Raw genomic sequence first — 9,138 nt, 5'->3', positions numbered from 1 at the left:
AACATTACAACAACCACAGACACACACGTACATAATGGGAAATGGAGATTATGTTTGCTCTCGATTTAGGTTACAAAGTCTATAAGGTGCTGAAGATGACAGTACCTAAATTTCTCTCTTTGTGAAAGCCATGACTGCACATTTCAGTGTTGTAGTAATAGTGGTGTCCACAGATTAAAGTCAACATTTTTCCACTGTGATGATGGAAACCACAGATGATTACAAAGTTTGATGAATGAAAAGTTGTGTTGTAATGTGAAGTAGGTTTAAAGTTTAATATGTAATTAAGCTGTATTTTATTACCCTTTGGGCAAGGGCAAACATATTGTTAAGACTACCCAAAGAGCTTGCAATCATGTTGCACATTCATAAATAGTTGCATCAACATTTTAATTCTGTCTAAAATACACATTAAATAAAATAAATGCCAATCAGTATTTTTGAATGTTTCAGATGCAGCAAACAGCCTGTTTCTTATCAAACTAGTCCTCACTGATGACTATAAGGCATATCTCATTCTTGGCATGAAGTTTATACCCAACTTGAGACTCAACTCTGTTGTCTAAATCAACCACAGAAATACATTGTACAATTATAACTTTACTAATGGCTCATGTAGAACATAAATACAGACCTCAGTGTCTCCAGTTTGCAGAGTGGGTTCCCCAGTCCAGCAGAGAGCAGCTTCATGCCGGCATCCTTCAGATCATTGTTACTTAGATCTAGTTGTCTCAGGAAGGAGGTTGACTTTAGCACTGAGCCCAGATAAGCACAGCCTTCCTCTGTGATGTGACAGCCTGACAGCCTGTAGAAGGTTATCATTAGGGAGGGATCACAAACACCTTTTATTGTTACCTCTACTCTTGATGCATGATTATGCTTTGCTTATGGTCTGCACCTCTTCTTCAACACCAACCACCTCTGGAGGAGTGGAACTCTCCCACTGAATTGCTCCTACCAAGCTTTCTTAAATGTTTTAACTGAGAGTTTGTAGTTTCCCTGAGAGTTTGTCCTTGTCTTTCTTGAGGGTTTAGGTTGGTTTAGGTGAAGTTCTATGGGTGTGTGCAAGGCGGTGATGCAAGGTGATGACAATTCTAGGAGCCCACAGTCCAGGGGGTGCCCACAAAAATCCCAGTAGCCTATTATGTAGGCTTCCTAAGACAAAAATGTAATTAGCCCCCCCCCCCCCAAAAAAAAAAATTAATTAAAAAAGATCTAAAAAAAAAAAAAAAGTGTTAATTTCTCTTTCTAAAACCTACTAGAGGACACTATTTAAAAGGATATTTTCAAAAACAAATTGTGGGGGAACATGCCCCCAGACCCCCCTAGTTTTGCTGGGTCACACAAAAAATAATAGGTTTTATTTAGGGGCTTAGCCCCCCCAAAAGTGGGAACCTAGATTCGCCCCTGTTTCTTACGTTAAACTTCCGAAGTCCGTAAGAACACATTTCAGAAGACACGTCAGAAAATCAGCACCATGAGTGTGAAAACAGATCGCGAGGAGCAGTAAAGCTCAGTCAGTGTTTCTAGACTACAACAGGTCTTAGAGCAATTAATACGTATTCAAGCTGTGACATGTAAAATAATATGAGATGCTGGCGATGTCAGAGGGCCGGTTGCTACTGGAATTGGGCCGGTATTTTGGACCATCCCAACCCCGTCGGCCCACAGGGGATTCTCCCTGTATCCCCGATGGCCAGTCCACCCCTGTGCCTAACTAATACTCATACTAATGCATCAGAGTTTAAACAAAGCCACAATTTTTTTTTTTTTTTGCAATAAAACCCTTCTTAACGTTATAGCTAACGGAACTGCAGCAGCAGCCAGATGGTTATCAATACAGAACTGACAATGCCAAAACAGAAACATAAATCGGGACGCCAAAAAAAGAGAAGAGAGGAAGAAGAGGCCAGGAGCACATCAGGGGCCCAGAATATCAGCGATTTGTTTTTTAAGACACGTGAGTGTTTAGCTAGCTGCACAGTCTGTGGTTCACGAGAAATAGCATAGCTCGCCAGCCTCGCCTCGTCTAACGTTACGATGTTGGAGTGACTAATGTTGAGAGCTAGCGCTTAGCCAGCTACTAACATTACTGATTTAATATGTGCTTCATGTTTTGGTTGCCCGCAATGTTTTGGGGGCTATCTTGCTGTTATTATCAGTGACCTAGGCACTTTGTAAAGCTCTCGGCTGGAAGTCGCTTTGGATAAAAGCGTCTTCTAAATGAATAAATGTAAATGTAACCGAATGACACTAACGTTTAACGTTACGTGTGGTCAGCAGGGTCAAATAATCACCTGAGGCTGACATTACAAAATTATCCAGTAAATATCATCCACAGAAAAGACAAGTAAGGTTATAATTCGCCAAACGTTAATACGCTGTCAGACATCCCAAGTCCCCCGGTGTAAAAGACAGTCAAAGTCAAACAGTGTAAAAGACAGGAACAATCTGGCAGCTGGGACGCCAGATTACACCCATTAAATTACGGTAAAAAAATAATGTTTCATTAACATCAATTAACCTTAAAATAAATGTAAGTTTCCAGTACCAAATGTACAAGATAAATCTGTAATATCATATTACAGGCTGTTCTTTGCCGGTAAATATGACTTTTATTAATATAGCCTCTCTGTAAAAAACATCATTTTCAACAAATAAAAATAATGAATGAAGCCTAATTATGTTATAATGATTTAAAATGTTCATTCAAAGCATCTCGTGTGCCCAACACATAGCATTCAGATGCTGTATTCTAATACTACAGACATTACCGGCGCCTCAGAGTATACCTGTAGTGCCGGCAAATTGTACGAAATGGTATGGTTTACTTATGGTCGCATATCAAATTGTAAGACAGATTAAATGGGCCTCTAACTGGACAACATTCACACTCAAGGTAAACACTTAATGTATCCAAACTAAAAACCATCACATTACACATATCAAAACAGAACGAACACAACAACAAAACTCCAAACAATGCTTATCTAACCAAGTTTAAACCTTTAACTCTGTAGCTTTTCAGCTTGCCGCGGGGCATTCTGGGTAACAGGAGCGTTGCCGCCATACAACTATCTAATCAACTTTCCTTCTTCCTACTCTGGCGTTTTTACACTTATTCATTTAGCAGACGCTTTTATCAAAAGTGACTTCCAAGAGAGAGCTTTACTATATGTGCATTGGTCAATGATCATAAACAACGAGATAGCCCCTAAAAGGGTTTGCAGGCTTTTGTAGTCTTTGATATTGACTGGTGCATGCTGGGATTGCATGCAGCAACTACCCAAGCTCAGTTCACAATTCAAGGTTCCTATGTCTAAACCAAAAATTATGTTAAGTTATTTGTCCGTGGGATGAAAGTACATATCTGCAAAATAACAGTTAAAATAGTTAGTTTTGATGAAGTGAAATTATGTGTTTTAACAGAACATTTTTGTGAAAATGTTATTATTATTTGTAAAAAAAACCAGACATTTTAGTGTATTTTTAAGTAATAACATTTGGCTGTAATTCTTATGTAAAATTATAAATTTAGAGTTTGCCATTGTCTTTCTATCTGTATTTACTGTAATTCAGAAATACAGAAAAAAACATGTATAATTTACAGAAAAAGTGCGGTAATTTTGTATTTATTTTTTACAGTGCAGTAACTCCTTGTTGAGTGGTTAATTGAAAATAAACAAATTTGGAGCATTGCGTCAGGCACTGTCAAGAACTTAGAGAAACAGAAAAATAAAGACAACATTATAATACATATAGTCTAATAAAAAAAGTTGTGTTCAATTGATCTTTGGCAATGAAAAGTCGAGGGGCGGGGCCATGGCTGCGGGAACTAGGAGTGCTCAGTGTGCTGCAGCAGCCCCTGACAGCACGAGAATTTAAAATTATATGACTTGAGTGAAAAATTAAGAGAAAAAAAGACATCACCTTCACTAGACAAGGTTTTACCAATTGAAAAACGGCTATGTTTATTTTACATAAAGCTAAACTATTTTACGCTCAAATAAAGGCCCAAAGATTTGGCTCCGCGCGCTCGCATTAAGAATCGAACTCCCGAAATAGCATCACATCAAAAATAATGTGCATGTATTAGCAGGGCACCTGTGGTGGCGTATACGGCCGGTTCTGGTGGGCCGATCTGGGTCAAAGTCCAGGGCCTATTTTTACTCCCAGTCCATCCCTGCCGCCCCGCAACATTAAGGCCCCCTGATAAAATATGTTCCTACGGCTATGGGGGGGAGGGGGTGGGGCACCCAAATATTCTTTCAGGGGGCCCAGAATTCCTAGCAATGGCCCTGGGTGTGTGTGAGGTCTTCTGGGGCATTGCTTGAAAAAGGGCTGTACAAATAACATTTGACTTGAACACAATGGCAAAGTAGCCAGTAACCAATGTGAAAAATGAACGTGCCTGAGAAGCTGATTTTACTAAGCTGGATTGTACCTGTGGAATATTCTCAAAACGATCCTGTCTAATGTATACAATGAGACATCATGTGGTCTTCCTGAGGTATTTCTTAATCATATAATATGAAATGTAATAATATATATCACTGATGTACTGACATGATCAAACTATCAATGAATATATGACACTGTTCAGGAATGGTTAGCTTGATTGTGTTATTGTGACATGAAACTTAAAAGATGAATTCACCAGTGAGATACAATAACACAATAAATCCTTTGGTTTGTTTTGGAATGGTTTGAACACAGTAGTGACCACATACACACTACTCCTCATGATACTGGTTCAGACAGTAGTGACCACATACACACTACTCCTCATGATACTGGTTCAGACAGTAGTGACCACATACACACTACTCCTCATGATACTGTTTCAGGCAGTAGTGACCACATACACACTACTCCTTATGATACTGGTTCAGACAGTAGTGACCACATACACACTACTCCTCATGATACTGATTCAGACAGTAGTGACCACATACACACTACTCCTCATGATACTGGTTCAGACAGTAGTGACCACATACACACTACTCCTCATGATACTGGTTCAGACAGTAGTGACCACATACACACTACTCCTCATGATACTGGTTCAGACAGTAGTGACGAGAAGCAAAAGCCCTGGTTCTTTTTGTTGTCTGGATGTAGCTGCGTAAGTACACCGCCTATGCCATAGTCTGAGGCGTCTGTGGACACAATGGTGGGCAGAGAAGGGTCAAACAGAGCAAGTGCTGAACTGTCAGTTCTAAGTAGTTTTACCCGTTGGAAGCTTTTCTGTTCCTCCCTGATCCATGTGAATGCAGCATTATGGAGTACATTTCTCATAGGCTCTATGACGGCTGCGTAGTTCTGTATGAACTTGGAGTACCACGCTGTCAGGCCAAGGAAGGACCTGAGAGACGCAGCATCACTGGGTGCTGGAGCATCACGAATAGCTACAATGAGGTCATCAGTCAGTAGAAGGCCATCCTTACTTATGGTGTGTCCCAGGTAGGTCAGGTTTTCCTGGTATTATTTACACTTCTCTGTATTCAGATGTGGTCCAGTGTCATGTAACCTGTCGAGTACCGCTTTCATGCGAGTTTCATGATCAGTGCGACAAGATGAGTAGACAATGATGTCATCAAGATACTCCTGAACTCCAAGTAGACCTTGCAGCACTATGACATCCTTTTCTGAAATGCTGACAGCACAGATGCTAGTCCAGAGCAAACTCGCTTGTATCTGAAAAGCCCCTCATGGGTTATGAAGGCAGTCAGCTCTCTGCTGCCGCTGCCACGATTGGTTACACTCAGGGAGAAGGGTCTATCTTCTCGATGATGTCAGCGTCTAGCAGAAGTTTTAATTCAGCAGAAACAGCATTCCTGACAGAGAAGGGCAGCCTCCTCTATGTCTGCTGCATAGGTTTCACATAATCTCTTACTTTTACTTTCTGCACCAAGTTTTTCACACAGCCCATGGTAGGTACAGATGAAGCTGTAGGGGCAGGTAAGGGTGGAACCGCAATTTCTCAATTTCTTCTTCACTGTCTGTTCTGATCCGTTTGACAGTTTGACAGGTGCTTATTTGAGTCACATTGGTAACATTTTCGTGTACATTTAGAATTAGTTTGACATTTTCTTGAGTTACCAGTGCTGTTTGGATGTTTTTGTTCCTTCTTCGGCAGCGTATTCATCTCCCTCACCAGCACTCCACTGTTTGAGAGTTCACTTGCATTGCGCACGGCTGATTCCACTTGATTAGCAATCTGTATGGCTTTATCCAGAGACCGTTTATCTTCTAAGAGCAAAAGTTCACGTATGCGTCCACTGAAGGCTAAAGTGTTTTTCTATATATATGTTTTAGGAATGAACATAAAATCTATCAAGTTAACTATGCTGGGCCTGCTGAACCTATACCACTTCCACAAATACAGAAGTAATGCATCACTGACCAGTTTCTGACCCGTGATGTCAATTAACCAATGACTGTTGAAAACAGTTAAAGTGACATTATTTCTTAACTTTTGTATTTTAATTAGGGCTGTCAAAGTTAACGCAATCTCATCTTTACGCGACAAAAAAAAGAAATAGTGCCGTTAACGCAGGTTTCTTTCTGACCCTGGGAATCACCTGTCGTCACATGATTTTGACTGCCGACGGTAGCTGAATGATGGAGAGAGGAAGTTCCGTTTCAAAAAGTTCAGAGACGGCTCGGTTGACAAAACTAACGGTGCGTTCACACTGCAGACTTTTTTACCGCTCAGCACCGCCGGCCTTCCCACTGTGCACCACGCTCGGGGGCGTGCCAGACAGATTCATTCAGAGCTGTAGTTCTCTTAAATCACTGTTGTAGTTCTATAATGTCATGGCAAATGTGCAGACAAAATACAACTTTTACACACATTAAGCAAGAATCCGACACGCTTTCTAGATCTGACATGATCTTATCTTCAGCACACAATAGGTTATCTTTTTCCACACTTTTTTTAGGCCGAGTGAAAGATTAAATGCCACCAGCACTCTATGTAACGGGTCTTTTTCCGGCTGGAAAAAAAGATGCATCAGACATAAACGTTGACATGTGTAACCTTTTATTATATTACTCGAAATCTGTGCAAATCATTCGCTAGATTATGACTTGCCTCTACACATTCACTGTATGGATAGCGAGTGGCCGCCAGCCAGCATTTCAGCGTTGAATGTCAATCGTGTGCCGGGTGAGCTATAGACTATGCAGCTAGCACAGAAGAAAGTTACGTAATGTGAAGAAACTGAATTAAAGTACAAAATACAACAAACCAAGGACGCCAACAACCTCAGCAACCCTGCGCCAGGCATATTTTTGTTTACGTCTCTGTAATCTAACATAGACGTATCATACAATACTGGGTATGAAGACACATACGATGAGTTGCTCTTCCATCTTGAAAATTGTCAAAGTTTGACTCAAACCTAGAAATGTTTACCATTACCAACAGTTGCTACGTTACAAGAAACAAGAAACCAACCCGATTGGCCATCGCTGGCGTTTTCACGCTCCTCATTTACATAAAGTTCAGAAAATCCAACTTTCGCTGCCCCGCTCGCCTTCCCACAATGCCCTATGCGAGCTTCGCCGCCCCGCTCACCTTCCCACAATGCCCTACGCGGGCGTCAACGCCTGGTTTCATTGAAAATGAATGGGAAGCCGACGCCCCGCTCTGCCCGCCCCGCTGCAGTGTGAACGCACCGTTAGGTTGTGTGTACTGATTGTCAGGCTGAGTTTAGTTATCACCAAAGTACTTCTAGCCTAAACTATCACATGCAAGCAAAGCACACAACTAGCAGCAGCGTTAGCAGCGTTAGCGGTAGCAGCAGTGTTCGCTCCGGTAATATGGCAGACAACACTCGCAAAAGAAGCGAGCAGCTGACTAGGTTCAACAAGATAGAAACTGTATTGTTCAATATTAAAGTCAATATGTGGTTGCTTCAGGCCCACTGGTCCTTCCTACAGGCGACATAGGTAGCATGACGAGGGGGGCGGCATTTTCCGAAGTGCATCCATTCATTGACCGTCCTGAACAACCAGCAGAGGGCGCCACCGCCCCACGTCATATTTACATTTAGTCATTTAGCAGACGCTCTTATCCAGAGCGACTTACAGTACGTACAGCGACATTCCCCCCGAGGCAAGTAGGGTGAAGTGCCTTGCCCAAGGACACACAGTCATTTGGCACAGCTGGGAATCGAACCAGTGAACTTCTGATTACTAGCCCGATTCCCTATCCGCTCAACCACCTGACTCACCATATATTCGTGTTGCGTTGTGGGGGGGGGCAGCACGACGATTTGCGTTCGATACATTTTGCCTAGGGCGCCAGATGTGTTAGGACCGGCACTGGGTTGCTTAAGTATATGAAGTATGTTTGAGTGAGATTTGAATATTATGGAGCAGGATATCGTAAAGGCTATGAGACAACATGTCTTACATGTATTTCATATTCCAGAATAAGTCTAATTTTGTGGATGTTTATTATACAGCAGTATAGTTTGTGAGTGAATAAAACTCCCTCACAATTTAAGATTTGTTCAATCTGAATTTATATGGACATTATCATCCAGTTAGGCCTATTTGAAGTTAAGTACACCCTTTAAATGTTATTTCCACCAAACAATCTTTTATTGGGGTAAGATTTTAACAGATTAAATAGATTGAATAATTTTGCGATTAATCGTGATTAATCATATGAAATAATGCGATTAATCGCAATTAAATATTTCAATCGCTTGACAGCCCTAATTTGAAGTCATTCATTCTTTGGAGATCAAGTATACACATACATCCATTCATGCCAGGTCATATTGTAAGATGAAAAGTCTGCACTTATGTTTCTGAACATGGACAGAATAGAAGTGCTTTGAGCGCTCGAGTTCACTCGGCAGAACTGTCTATTGACATTCTTTTCCGCCTGTTTGAAATGATTTACAACACATCTTAATTTTGCTTGACCATAAACCTGACACGGAGCAGGCTAGTTCAGAGGTATAAGTTGCCTTGGTTACTTAGCTAGAACTCGAATAATCCACCTTAATGGAACGGAACTCTTGCGGAACGAAGCGATACTTTTCGAAATCCTAGCTTTTTCTTAATCTACATCAAGGTTTAGGTTCCAGAGTCTATAAAGGTGCTGCAGATGACAGT

The sequence above is a fragment of the Hypomesus nipponensis genome, chromosome 28 (genome assembly GCF_054491055.1).
Source record: "Hypomesus nipponensis isolate SF chromosome 28, ASM5449105v1, whole genome shotgun sequence".
Lineage (NCBI taxonomy): Eukaryota > Metazoa > Chordata > Actinopteri > Osmeriformes > Osmeridae > Hypomesus > Hypomesus nipponensis.
This window is presented reverse-complemented; position numbering follows the sequence as displayed.